The 15,131-nt window shown below is 38.8% G+C and overlaps 1 protein-coding gene across 1 annotated transcript in view; it reads right to left on the reverse strand.

Annotated features, from left to right (window-relative positions):
* The window catches only part of GRIN2B (glutamate ionotropic receptor NMDA type subunit 2B), a 663,213-nt gene extending 648,319 nt beyond the window's left edge, over positions 1-14,894 (reverse strand). Inside the window, exon 1 of the mRNA XM_062195504.1 lies at positions 14,881-14,894. The gene's annotated coding sequence lies outside the window, so the exon portion shown is untranslated. The remainder of the gene's footprint in view (positions 1-14,880) is intronic.
* Between the last annotated feature and the right edge of the window lie 237 nt (positions 14,895-15,131).

The following is a 15,131-nucleotide window of genomic DNA, read 5'->3' on the forward strand; positions in this document are numbered from 1 at the left end:
CAAACAAAACATCAATGCTGCAAAGCAAATTACTTAACAAAAGAAGAGTGGAGAAAAAAAAATCTCATCCATTTGCAAGGGAAAAGACATTAATAAGAAACAAACAACCCAAATATGAAGGAGCTGGCAAGGATGGGGGAGTTTATACCCAAGTATTCAATTTGGTATGTAACTATTGATAGTGTATAAAAACATGATTGATTCTGCTATGTTGACGTTGTATCCTGTTGCTCTGCTAAATTCATGAATTAATTCTAAGAAGCTTCTAGTAGACTCCTTACAATTTTCTATGTAGACATAGACTTATGAGGAGTAAAAGAATCCAATCTCTGTTTTATTGTGTAATTCCATTTATTTGACATTCTAAAAAGATCCAGATGTTAGAAGTAAAAGGGGTAACACGAGAGAATTTTTGGAGTCGTGAACACATATAAAATATTTATGTATATATTTGCATATATACACCAATCTATATATGTACTTAAACAGTACTGTATGCCAAAAAAGTGTATTGTTTTGAATTTTTAAAATAATTGAGAAAAAATGTTTCTAATACATATTGTTTATAATGAAAAGTTATAAAAGTGGGGATGGACATTAGGTCTAGCTCTTTATTTATTTATTTAAGAGGCAGAGTTACAGAGAGAGAGCAGGAGAGATAGGGATAGAGGTCTTCCATCCACTGGTTCACTCCCTAAATGGTAGCAACGGCCAGAGCTAGGCCATTCCAAAGCCAGAAATCAGGAGTTTCTTCCTGTCTCCCTTGTAGGTATAAGGGCCCAAGCACTTGAGCCATCTTCCACTGCTTTCCCAGGCCATTAGCAGGAATCTCAATCAGAAGTGGAGCAGCCAGGACTCAAACCAGCCACGTATATGGGATATCGGTGCCACAGGCAGAGGCTTAATCTGCTATGCCATAGTGCTGGCCCCAGGCCTACCTCTTAAGACACCAGCACCTCACATTGGATTGCTGGGCTCTGCTTCTGATTCCAGCTTCTTTAATTCAGCTCCCAGAAGGAAGTAATTAGATTCCTGCCACCTACATAGGAGTCCATCTTGGATTGAGTTTCCATTTCATGACTTTGGTCCCAGCCCTGGCTAGTACAGGCATTTGAGGAGTGAACCAATAGATGGGAGTTCCTCCATCTCTCTGTGTCTCTCTCTCCATCTCCCTTCCTCTCAAAAAGACAAGTTATATAGAATAATTTTTTTATTTATTTGACAGGTAGAATTACAGACAGTGTGAGAGAGAGAGAGACAGAGAGAAAGGTCTTCTTTCCGTTGGTTCACTCCCCAAATGGCCATGACAGATGGAGCTGCACTGATCCAAAGCTAGGAGCTGGGAGCTTCTTCATGGTCTCCCACATTGGTGCAGGGGCCCAAGCACCTGGGCCATCCTCTACTGCTTTCTCAGGCCATAGCTGAGAGCTGGACTGAAAGAGGAACAGCCGGGACTAGAACCGGCACCCACATGGGATGCTGGTACCAAAGGCGAGGATTAACCTAGTGCGCCATGGCGCCGGCCCCAGAATAAATTTTTTATTACAGGGAAATGTTTGTATAAATAAGTACAATGTACATATATGAATGCCTATGTGTTCATACATATGTTTTATTTGAGTGTAGCTTTCTGAAGTATCAAAAAAAAAAAAAAAAACCTCTTAACAGAAGTGGACGTGGAAAGGAGTGAAAAATTTTACTTGTAAACTTTTAAGCTTTATTTGTAACTACACACTTGTAAAAAAATTTGTGACATAATTTAAAATTTGTATGATGAGAGAAACAGGCCTAGATACAAGGTCCTATCCAAGATCATACATTAATAATGACACAGAATCAAGAGGATTCCAATATACGCCCAATGTTGTTTTCAGTAAACCACAGGCAATGGATTCTAAACAAAAGTCAGGAATGGGAGACTGGGCTGCTGGCAAAGGCTTTGTAGAGAAAGGCATTTTAAGTCATGCCCTAAAGGATGGGGAAGATTTCAAAGGTGGAGGTGATAGAACTTAATTTTTGGTGAAGAGGAAATCTTGGGTGCAAGAGCAGTGGCAGGAAAAAAGTAAAACCTGTTCAGAAAAGCCCAAATTTGTAAGATAAATTTTGCGATATATATAAGATCAATTATATATTAAAAAGATGAATTATACATTAATAAAATCAATTATAGTAGATCAATTAGTTCTATGGCATTTGTATACAAAATGATGCGGAGATGTTGCAGGGCATGAGGACTTTGAGAAGACTCTATGGAGTTTGACAATTATGGATGTTAAGGGGCTTCATAAGTATTTCAGGGGAAGTAGAAGGGAAAGAGGCTGGAATGCAGGAGGTTAAAGAACAAGTGATTGATGTGTAAATAAGACCCAGAGATGTGTTTAGAACAAGAAAAAAAATACAAGTAAGTAATCTTGTAATTTTTTTTTATTGGAAGGGCAGAGAAACAGATTTCTTGTGTACTGGTTTAATCCCTAAATACCCAAAATGAACTGGCAAGGGCTGAAGATAGGTAGATCTGGGAGCTAGAAACTCAACCAGTGTCTCCCACTTAGGTGGCAGGGATGCAACTACTTGAGCCTCCCAAGGTGGGCATCGGCACAGAGCTGAAATTGAGAGCAGAGCTGAGATTCAAACCCAGGCACACTGATATGAGGTGCAGGTAAGTCAAGCAGTGTCCTAAACACACTATGTCAAATGCCTTCCTCCGAGAGATTAGTTCAAAGGGAACATAGTCCTAATGAAAGAATTTAAGAGTACTGTTTGTAATAATGGAATATGAGCATATTTCAGACTTAAGGAAATATAGGCACATGGAAAGGAGAGAAGAAAAATGCCAAAGAGGAGTGTGAATGAAAGAAGGGCAAATAAGAGGGTGAGGGTAGAGACAGAAGCATTATCTCTGCTTTTGAGACTGTCCTCATGGACTAAAAGATTTTAGAAGTAACAAAGAGAAATAGGAGAGGATGATAAAGTAGATGGTAGTTTCCTCAGGTGGCCAGAAAAATATCGGTCACCCCATATCTTCTGCAATCTGACTTTTGACTCTTCTCCTTGAATGGCAGGATCTATGGTTTATTCAGGCGAGATCTGTGACAATTTCAACCAACACAGTGTAGCAGCTATGAAAGCTAGAAGCTACCGCATGAGAAAGTCAAGATGGTGGAATAGGGAGGGAGCTTACTGCTCTAGTCTAGAGGAAAGTAGTTTTAAAAAGTGGAGAGAGCACAGTCTCAGGAAAGAGGGAGAAAATGGCAGAGGAAACTCCACACAAATTAGAGGGACACTGTGGACCTATATGGAGGGTGTGGATGCCCAAAACTCAGGACCCCAGCAGCCAAGAGCCTTAGTGTCAGCTTTGGAGTGAGGCAAGACCAGAATGCAGCAGCCCACGCCACTAGTCATAAACCTGTGGCAAGAGCTTGGTGGGTATCCAGAGTGGAGCCCTGTGGGGGACAGTGTACCCACCAACACAGAGGGAAAGGGGGGCATAATTCTATCTCCCTAACCTCCAGCACTGGCATCCTATAACTAGCTGAGAGAGGGTGAGCATCATTTTGGACATATGTAACAGCAGTGCCAGATCATGTCCACATGCCCAGCAACCAGCAGAGAGGAGACACCTGAGTCTGACTGGGAGAATCGACAGGGGGCTGGGAGCTAGTGACTATGGAAGGCTTTGTGTGCTTGGACTATGAAGACACTGTAGCAGCATGGGAGTGTGCAATGTGGTTGGGACTTTGTGCAGTCATTGTAGGCAGCTCCACGTGCTCAGGGCTCCCTGATTCATGGTGAGGTTCATTGCTGTATGATCTATGTTCATACAGATGCTCTGTGTGGTTCTTGTGGCATCACTGATGAAATTGTACCCACTGATGCTAGAATCCAGGCAGGGGTCTCCTTTGAGGAGAGGAGGTAAGCATGAGACTGTCAATGGAACTGAAAAAACCTTCCCTCTATTAAAAAAAAAAAAAAGGAGAGATTTACTACGTCTAACTTGGGTGTCACATTAGACACTCCCCTCACCATGAAGCATTAAACAAAGCTCCCGGACCACAGTCGAGCACATTTCTCTGGATATTCACGAAAGAGCAGACACTCCACTAAGCTACAGAGGTATAGTTCAAAGATAAAATCATCACGGGGGTGGGGGGGTAAAAAGCCAACAAGTAGTACCACAAAAGCCTAATAATAAACGCAGCAAATCAAGAAACAAGAATAAGGAAGACAACATGATGCCCCCAAAAGAACACAACACATCAAAACTAGAATGTGAACATGAAAAGATTGAAGAAATGCCAGAAACAGAATACAAAAAATTGATTGTAGAATTACATAGATGTAATCAGAAGCAAATTCATGAACTAAAGAAATTCATACATGACATGAATGAAAATTTTTTCCCATGAAATTGAGACTCTAAAGAGAAATCAAAATGCAATATTGGAATTGAAGAATACAATAGATCAAATAAAAAATAAGGTGGAAAGCCTTAAGAACAGAATCAGTGAGGCAGAAAAAGAATATCTGAGATATAAGATAAATCTCTGGAAACCTCAAAATTTTACAGTTATTCCACAAAAAAAAAAAAGAAAGAAAAAAAGAAACTGGAAACTAAAAAACAGTGTTGGAAATTTATGGGATACTATGAACTATGAAATGACCCCACACACAGGTCTTAGAAATTCCTGAGGGTGTGGAAAAAGAGAATGAATTAGAAGGCCTTTTCAATGAAATAATTACAGAAAACTTACCTAATTTGAAGAAAGAAAGGGACATCCCAAGTATAGGAAGCACATAAAACTCCTAATAAACCTGACCAGAAAAATCTTCACAATCACCATTGTAGTCAAACTCTCCATAGTAAAACATAAAGAGAAGATTCTAAAATGTGCACAAGAGAAATGTCAGATTACTTTCAGAGGATCTCCAGTTAGACTCACAGATGACTTCTCATCAGAAACCCTACAGGCTAGGAGAGAATGGTGAGACATAGTCCAAATCTTAAGAGAAAGAAACTCCATCCAGAATACTGTACCCTGCAATGCTCTCATTTATGAATGAAAGTGAAATAAACACCTTCCATAAGAAACAGAAATTGAAAGAATTTGTCACCACTTGTCCAGCCTTCCAAAAGATGCTTAGGATGCTACACACAGAAACACAGAAACAGGGTCATCACTATGAAAGAAAGTGAAGGCAGAAAATCTCCCAGTAAAAATACAAAGGATCCAAAATAAACAGTAGGGATATTCATAGAAAAATGGCAGGCCCAAGAACTTACTTATCAACAGTCACCTTGAATGTAAATGGCCTCAACTTTCCTATTAAAAGATACAAATTGGCTAAATAGATTGAAAAATAAAACCCATTTATTTACGGCCTACAAGAAACACATCTCACCAAAAAAGACACACATGACTGAAAGTGAAAGGATGCAAAAATACATTCAATGTTAACAGAAAACAAAAAAGAGCTGGTATGGCCATGCTAATATCAGACAAAATAGACTTTAACACAAAAACTATGAAAAGAGACAAAGAAGGGCACTGTTATCACTAAGGGATCAATTTAACAGGAAGATGTGACTATTATAAATGTATATATACCTAATTACAGGTCACCTGACTATTTAAAACAGATATTAATAGATCTATAGGAAGACATAGACTCCAATGTAACAGTAATTAGGAACTTCAGTTCTCCACTTTCAGCAATGGATAGATCAATGAGACAGATAATCAGCAAAGAAACAACAGAGGTAATTAATACTATAGCCCAAATGGACCTAACAGATATCTACAGAACTTTTCATCCTACAGTTGCAGAATACACATTCTTCTCAGCAGTGCATGGAACTTTCTCTAGGATTGACCACATACTAGGCCATAAAGCAAGTCTCAGCAAATTCCAAAAAATCGAAATCATACCATGCATCTTCTCTGACCACAATGGAATTAACCTGGAAATCAACAACTTAAGAATCTCTAAAACATATGTGAACACATGCAGACTGAACAACATGCTCCTGAATGAATAGTGAGTCACTGAAGAAATCAAAAGAGAAATCAAAAAATTTCTGGAAACAAATGAAACTGACAATACAACATATTGAAACTTATGGGATGCAGCAAAAGCAGTGTTAACAGGAAAGTTTATAGCAATTGGTGAAATCAACACACAAAAATCAATAGCCTTTGTGTATACAGAAATGTCATGATGGAGAAAGAACTTCTAAGATTCACAATATCTACAAGAGAAATCAAAAAACTTGGAATAAATTAAAACAGGATATCAAAGATCTCTACGATGAGAATTACAAAACACTGAGGAAATAAATAAAGGAAGACACAAAAAAATGGAAAATTCTTCCATGTTCATGGATTGAAAGAATCAATATCATTAAAATATCCATACTACCAAAAGAAATTTACAAATTTAATGCAATACCAATCTATACCAAGGACATTCTTCTCAGATATAGAAAAAATGATGCTGAAATTCATATGAAAACACAGGAAATACCAAATAGCAAAAGCAATCTTATACAATAAAAACAAACCTGGAGGTATCACAATACCAGATTTCAAGGCATACTACAGGGCAGTTATAATCAAAACAACCTGGTACTGGCACAAAAACAAACAGAAAAATGGAACAGAATAGAAATGCAAGAAATCAATCCACACATCTAAAACCAATGTATCTTTGTCAACAGAGCTAAAATCAATCCAGTCTCTTCAACAAATGGTGCTGAGAAAATTGGATCTCCACATGTAGAAGTATGAAGCAAGAGCTTACCTTACACCTTACACAAAAATCCACTCAAGATGGATTAAAGACCTAAATTTATGACCCAAAACCATCAAATTATTAGACAACTTTGGGAAACCTTGCAAGACATTGGCATAGGCAAAGAGTTCTTGGAAAAGCTCCCAGAGGCACAGGTAATCAAAGTTAAGATTGACAAATTGGATTACATCAAATTGAGAAGCTTCTGTACTGTAAAAGAAACACTCAGCAAAGTGTAAAGACAACCAACAAAATGGGAGAAATTATTTGCAAACTATGCAACTGATAAAGGATTAATAACCAGAATGTATAAAGAGATTAGGAAAATCAACAACAACAACCACCCAGTTAAGAAATGGGCAAAGGATTTAAACAGGACTCTGGCCTCAGAATCAGCCCTTAAGGCATTCGGATCTTGCTAAAAAGCCCATGAGAGTATCTCAGGCATGGAAAGCAAAGACACTGTAGCAAAAAATGACCTAGATGAAAGATCTCTGTGAGTGAGACCCCAGTGGAAAGAAGGGGCCATCAAAGAAGGAGGTACCTTTCTCGGAAGGGAGGAGAGAACTTCCACTTTGATTATGGCCTTGTCTAAATAAGGTCAGAGTTTGTGAATTCAAGAGGCTTCCGGCCGGCGCCGTGGCTTAACAGGCTAACCCTCCGCCTTGCGGTGCCGACACACCGGGTTCTAGTCCCAGTTGGGGTGCCGGACTCTATCCCGGTTGCCCCTCTTCCAGGCCAGCTCTCTGCTCTGGCCCAGGAAGGCAGTGGAGGATGGCCCAAGTGCTTGGGCCCTGCACCCGCATGGGAGACCTGGAGGAAGCACCTGGCTCCTGGCTTCAGATCAGCGAGATGCGCCGGCTGCAGCGGCCATTAGAGGGTGAACCAACGGCAAAAAGGAAGACCTTTCTCTCTCTCTCTCTCTCTCTCTCTCTCTCTCTCACTATCCACTCTGCCTGTCAAAAAGAAAAAGAAGGAAAAAAAAGAGGCTTCCATAGCCTTGGCAGCTCATGACAAGAGCCTCGGGTGATCACTGACTTCATAAATAAGAGTGTCACTTGTTAAATCAACAATAGGAGTCACTGTGCACTTACTCCCCATGTAGGACCTCTGTCCTTAATGTGTTGTAGTATGAGAATTAATGGTAAAACCAATCTTCAAACAGTACTTTATACTTTGTATGTCCACGTGGGTGCAAACTGTTGAAATCTTTATTCAGTATAGAGTTGATCTTCTGATATAAACTAATTAAAAATCAATCTTAATGAAGAATGGGATGGGAGAGGGAGTAGAAGATGGATTGTTTGCGGGAAGGAGGGTGGTTACGGGCGGGAAGAAGTATAGTCCAAAAGTTGTACTTTCGAAATTTATATTTATCAAATAAAAGTTTTCTTTAAAAAATATTCATCTGTACGCCTAAGTTTATTGCAGCTCAATTCACAATACCTAAGACATGGAACCTAAATGTCCATCAAATAAAGACTGAATAAAGAATTATGAGATGTGTATACCATGGAATACTACACAGCAATAAAAAATGAAATCCCATTGTTTGCAACAAAGTGGATGAGACTGCAAAACATCATACTTGGTGTAATAAGCCAGTCCCAAAAGGACAAATACCCTATGTTCTCCCTGATTTGTGATAACATTTTAAGTGCTCTATTAGTTATCTATAGAAGTGAAAAACACTTCAAGACACAATGACTTTGAACAGCCCTCATCTTGACTGCTGAGAAATAGTTGTTTTTTTTTCCATACAATTTAACTCTTTACTAAGTATAGAGTTAATCATATGTGTATAAAGTTCATTGAAAACATCTTTGTAAAAAATAAGAATGGAAATAGGAGAGGGAGGAAGAAGAGGGGTAGGAGTGTGGGCGAGAGGGTGGGTACAGTAGGAAGAATCATTATATTCCTATGTTGAATAGCATGAAGTTTGTATTCTTTAAATAAAAGGTTTCTGGGGGGAAAAAAAGCTACCACAAAAAAGGAAATGCAGCTTCTACCTTGCTCCCAGGAATGCTCACACTCAAAACCTTGCACCATTATCCAAGATGTCTAAAGATTAAATCTATCAGGCTATGACAAAGAGGAGCCCCACAGAGGTGATCCAGTCAGCAATACTTATCTTGGTTCTTCCTGTTCCATATGTCAGCCATGTTAGTCTCTCAATATATATTGCTATTAGAAGTCTTCAAGTGATTCCAGCCTCCCAGTCTTCCCAGCTAAGGTCTCCAAATGTCATGGAGCACAGGTAAATTGTACCTACTGTGTCTTTCCTGAATTCCTGACTCAGAGACAGCACAATAGCTGGGTTTTTTTTTTTTTAAACAGGCAGCGTGGATAGTGAGAGAGAGAGAGAGAGAGAGAGAGAGAGAAAAGTCTTCCTTTGCCATTGGTTCACTCTCCAATGGCCGCCGCAGCTGGCGCGCTGCGGCCGGCGCACCGCACTGATCCGATGGCAGGAGCCAAGTGCTTCTCCTGGTCTCCCATGGGGTGCAGGGCCCAAGCACTTGGGCCATCCTCCACTGCACTCCCTGGCCACAGCAGAGAGCTGGCCTGGAAGAAGGGCAACCGGGACAGAATCCAGTGCCCCAACCGAGACTAGAACCCAGGGTGCCGGCGCCGCAAGGCGGAGGATTAGCCTAGTGAGCCGCGGCGCCGGCTCAATAGCTGGGGTTTTACACTACTAACTTTGGAGTGCTTTGTTATTTAGTGATAACCAGAATCAATTATCTCAAATTATTGGAAATCACTGTCCTGTATTTAATGGCTTAGGATGCACATTGAGGAAGAGGCAAGTAAAAGATAAATTCTAGCTTTAAGAAATTCACAATCAGATGTCAAGATAAGACACATATATAACCATGTAACCATATACAACCACCCAACAAGGTAAAAGTTGGTGATGTTGCTGGGGACAATTTTCTCAAAGGGCTTGCTGCTGAGAGGAAGGAAGGTCAAAATGAAAAGAGGGTTTGATGAGTTACAGTGCTTGAAATAAACTATTACAGTGAATGTTCTAGAAGGCAACAAGACATGACTAAAAAGACCATTCAACAGCAATGAGGACTCAGCTGGATTTAATAGCATGAATTTGGAAAGGGCCATCTCAGCTCAGCTGGATGTCATCCTCCAGCAATATTTAACAGTTTGGAGGGAAAAGGTGGAAATTCAGCAGTGGGAAACATCTGAGTTTTATCTGGCATGACAATTACTTGCATATTCCTTAATTCATTTAGCAAACATTTATGTAACCACCACTTTATGCCAGGCACCATGTACAATGAAATGGGGCAGAGGGAGGAGCTTTTTGGCATATAACTGAGTATAAAAGCATACTGAAATAAGAGTTCTTTGAGGAAATTTTCAGGACTTTTTTCAGTGGAAAGAGATATGATTACCTTTTAGCACTTGTATTAAAATGAATACCAATATCACAATTAAAAGGAAGCTAAGCCTGAGATAAATTAAGATTCCCTGCACTCCTGAGATTCTACAATTAGATGAGGCCTGAAATACGGTATTATGGAGGGTAATGCTTACAAAGAGCTCATAGCTAAATAAAAACTGAAGTTTGGTCAAATTAAGTGTTAGCCTCCTCTTAGTTCTGACTTTATGTCTTCTGAGCCACTTAACAACCACTTAGTTTGAGGATGGTCTGTGGCTAGCTGTCACTTCAAGAGTAAGTAGCTATTTCCCAAAAATGTATTTCCAAGTTTGGCTAATCCCCTTGCAAGGAAACTTATGTTTAGCCCAGGCAAAGACTGATATTTCACATGTTGAGTTCTGAAAACAGTCTTAGGTGCTTGAAAACTGGAGAAACTGTCCTGTCATATTCTTCTCATTGTTTTGTTTTTTAATAATCTTGGCTGCCCCGGGATGTTTATCTCCAAATCTTCTTAGTACGTAGTGCTGAACTTTGTTCTGACTGTGTCATTTGACTAAACACAAATGATGCTCTAACATGGGTCTATGAGTTGTTTGGGAGCAGGATGTACCAGCCTGACAGTGGCTTATAGTAAGAATAACTGGATTTATAATTTGTACTGTCATCTCTTGGTATCCATAGGGGATTGGTTGCAAGACCTTCCATCAATACCAAAATCTAAGAGTGCTCAAGTCCCTTATATAAAATGATGTAGTATTTGCATACAACCTATATATATCCTCCTATACATATTAGTCACCTATAGAATACAAATATTGCCTAATCCAATGTAAATGGATATATAAATAATCCTTGAACAGTATCTTTTAGGGAATAAGGCCACTGAAGTAAAAAGGTCTGAATGTAGCCAGCATAGACACAATTTTTTTTTAAATTTTCAATCTGTGGTTATCTGTGGATATACAAGCCAACTGTACTAAATTTTGGTGAAGCCAGATAGATTAGACAGGTAAGTCTGATCATGTAACTGTCATGTGCCTACATGACCGGCTCATTGTAAGATCTCTACAAGAGCAGACTCTGAGCTTCTTGGCAATGAGTTGCTTTCCAAACACAGTGGTGGTGGTTTCAGACCCTGAGAAAAAGTGTGTCCTGTTCAACCCAGCAATGAAAAGTCAAAGAAAGCCAGATTTGAAATCTTCACTTTTAATATACATCCCTTTCTTGATACTTCAGTCCTCCATCTTTCACTTGTAATAAAACTATTCCATAAGTATAAATGATTTGAGTCCTGTGAGCTGTTTCAGCAATCAGTAATGGAACACTTAAAGTAATTGATATAATTGATTCATAGATTATGAAGGCTGGAAAAGCACAGAGAAGATCTCTAAGGGAGAGCTTCTTTATTTATTCAGCCTTTATTGAGTGTTTACTGGTTCCAAAAACCCCACTAGGCAATTGGCAGACAAAAATAACTCAGGTGTGACCCTTGATCATAAGATGTCCAAACTGTGAAGAAAAAGATAGACATGCAAATAAAATACCACAATCAGTTGTAATAACTAGTGAATGAAGAGCATGCAAAAGCAACATGGAGAGAGTAAATCTTTCTGAAGGAAGTTTCCTGGGCTTTGTATTTAAGCTTGGTCATAAAAGGTGGATGTGTGGGGCTAGTGCTGTGGCATAGTGGGTTAAGCTGCTACCTGCAACACTGTCATCTCATAGGAGCTCCTGTTTGAGTCCTGGCTGTAACATTCTCAATCAAACATCATGTTAATGTGCCTGGGAAGGTAGCAGAAGAGGGCCTCTTGGCTCCTGGTTTTGGCACGGCCCAGCCCCAGCCATTACAACCATTTGGAAAGTGAACCAATAGATTGAAGATCTCTCTCTCTCAATCTGTAACTCTGCCCTTCAAATAAATAAATCTGTAAAAAATAATGGTGGACATGTCTTACCAAGAAATAAAAAAGGAAAGTTGAAGAAATATATTCAAATATATTCAAAGAAATAGAGGTATAATACTGTTTATAAACTTTCATCAACAAAGATATGCTAAAGAAAATTATAGTAACACTTGTGCAACTGAATACTATATAATCACTAAAAAAATAACAACATTGTCTAAATGCTAATAAGGAAAAGTCTTCATAATAACAAAATAGAGATGTATACTAATACATCTCTCTACTTGTGGTCCTAGAGGAAGATTGTGTCCAAGAAATATAAGTTGGTCATAAAGACATATTTCTTTTACATATTCAATGAGGCAAAAGCTATTTATGAAGAAACATCAGTGACAATTTTCTAAAACAGATAAAAACATGAACCACAAATTAGAAGGCTTATGAATATCAAGCAGAATAAGTATAAAGAAACTCACTCCACAGAACAATAAAATAGATGAAAACAAAAACCAAAAAAAATTTTTTCTAGAGAAGTTTTAAAGATTTATTTATAAATCAGCAAAATGAAGAGCTGGTTTTTTGAAAAAATAAACAAAATTGACACACCATTGACCCAACTAGCCAAAAAAGGAAGAGAGAAGACCCAAATCAATAAAATTAGAGATGAAAAAGGAAGTATAACAACAGATACCAAGAATTAAAATGAATCAGGAGAAATTACTACAAAAGAACTGTATGCCAACAAGCTGGGAAACCTAGAAGAATGGATAGATTCATGGACACATACAACCTACCTAAATTGAGCCATGAGGACATGGAAAACCTAAGCAAACCCATAACCAAGATAGAAATTCAATAAAGGCCCTCCCAACAAAGAAAAGCCCAGGACTGGATGGATTCACTGCTGAATTATACAAAATGATTAAAGAACAAACTACAATTCTTCTCAAGTTATTCAAAATAACTGAAAGAGAGAGAATCCTCCTAAATTCTAAGAAGCCAGCATCACCTTAATTCCTAAACCTGAAAAAGATGCAACAGAGAAAGAAAATTACAGACCAATTTCCCTGCTGATCATAAATGCAAAAATCCTCAACAAAATTCTAGCTAATTAAATCCAACAACACATCAGAAAGATCATCCCCCCAGACTAAATGGGATTGATCCCTGGTATGCAGGGATGGTTCAACATTCACAAATCAATCAATGTGATACATCACATTAACAAACTGCTGAACAAAAACCATATGATTATCTCAATAGATGCAGAGAAAGCACTTGATAAAATATACCACCCTTTCATGAAGAAAACTCTAAGCAAATTGGGTAAAGAAGGAATATCCCTCAACACAATCAAGGCAATTTATGACAAACCCATGGCCAGCATCATACTGAATGGGGAAAAGATGGAAGCATTCCCATTGATCCTATACCAGACAGGGATGCCCACTCTCACCATTGCTATTAAAAAAGGTCCTGGAAGTTTTACCCAGAGCCATTAGGCAAGAAAAAGAAATCAAAGGGATACAAGTTGGGAAGGATGAGGTCAAACTATCCCTCTTTGCAGATGACATAATTCTATACATAGGGGATCCAAAGAATTCCACTAAAAGACTATTGGAATTCATAGAAGAGTTTGGTAAAGCATCAGGATATAAAATCAATACACAAAAATCAACAGCCTTTTATACACAGACAACGCCATGGCTGAGAAAGAACTCTAAGATCAATCACATTCACAATAGCTACAAAAAAATAAAATACTTTGGAATAAATTTAACCAAGGTTGTCAAAGATCTCTATGATGAAAATTACAAAACATTAAAGAAAGAAATATAATAGAAGAAGATACAAAAAATGGAAAAATCTTCCATGTTCATGTATTGGAAGAATCAATATCATCAAAATGTGCATTCTTCCAAAAGCAATTTACAGATTCAACGCAATACCAATCAAATTACCAAAGACTTTCTTATAAGATCTAGAAAAAATGATGCTGAAATTCATATGGAGGCACAAGAGACCTCAAGTAATATCTAAAGCTATCTTATACAACAAAAACAAAGCCAGAGGAATCACAATACCAGATTCCAAGACACACTACAGCGCAGTTATAAACAAAACAGCTTGGAACTTGTACAAAAACAGATGGATAGACAAATGGAACAGAATAGAAACTCCAGAAATGAATCCAAATATCTACAACTAACTTACATTCAATCAAGGAGCTAAAACCAATCTCTGGAGCAAGGACAGTCTATTCAACAAATGGTGCTGGGAAAACTGGATTTCCACATGCAGAAGTATGAAGCAAGACCCCTACCTTACACCTTACTCAAAAGTCCACTTAACATGGATTAAAGATCTAAATCTATGACCCAACAGCATCAAATTAAGGAGAACATTGGAGAAACCCTGCAAGATATTGGCACAAGCACAGACTTCTTGGAAAGGACTCCAGGCAGCCAGAGCCAAAATTAACAACTGGGATTACATCAAATTGAGAAGTTTCTATACTGCAAAAGAAATGGTCAGAAAAGTAAGAGGCAACCTACAGAATGGGAGAAATTATTTCCAAACTATACAACTGGTAAAGGATTAATAACCAGAATCTACAAAGAGATCAAGAAACTCCATGACAACAAACCAAACAACCCAGTTAAGAGACAGGCCAAGGACTTAAACAGACATTTTCCAAAAGAGGAAATCCAAATGGCCAACAGACACAAGAAAAAATGTCTAGGATATCTAGCCATCAGGGAAATGCAAACCAAAACCACAATGAGTTTTTACCTCATCCCATTTAGAATGACTTTCACACCGGGTTCTAGTCCCAGTTGGGGCGCCGGATTCTGTCCCGGTTGCTCCTCTTCCAGTCCAGCTCTCTGCTGTGGCCCGGCAGTGCAGTGGAGGATGGCCCAAGGACTTGAGCCCTGCACCCGCATGGGAGACCAGGAGAAGCACCTGGCTCCTGGCTTCAGATCAGTGCAGTGCACCGGCCTCGGCGTCCCAGCCACAGAGGCCATTGGAGGGTGAACCAATGG

The sequence above is a fragment of the Lepus europaeus genome, chromosome 6 (assembly GCF_033115175.1).
Source record: "Lepus europaeus isolate LE1 chromosome 6, mLepTim1.pri, whole genome shotgun sequence".
In the NCBI taxonomy this organism is placed as follows: domain Eukaryota; kingdom Metazoa; phylum Chordata; class Mammalia; order Lagomorpha; family Leporidae; genus Lepus; species Lepus europaeus.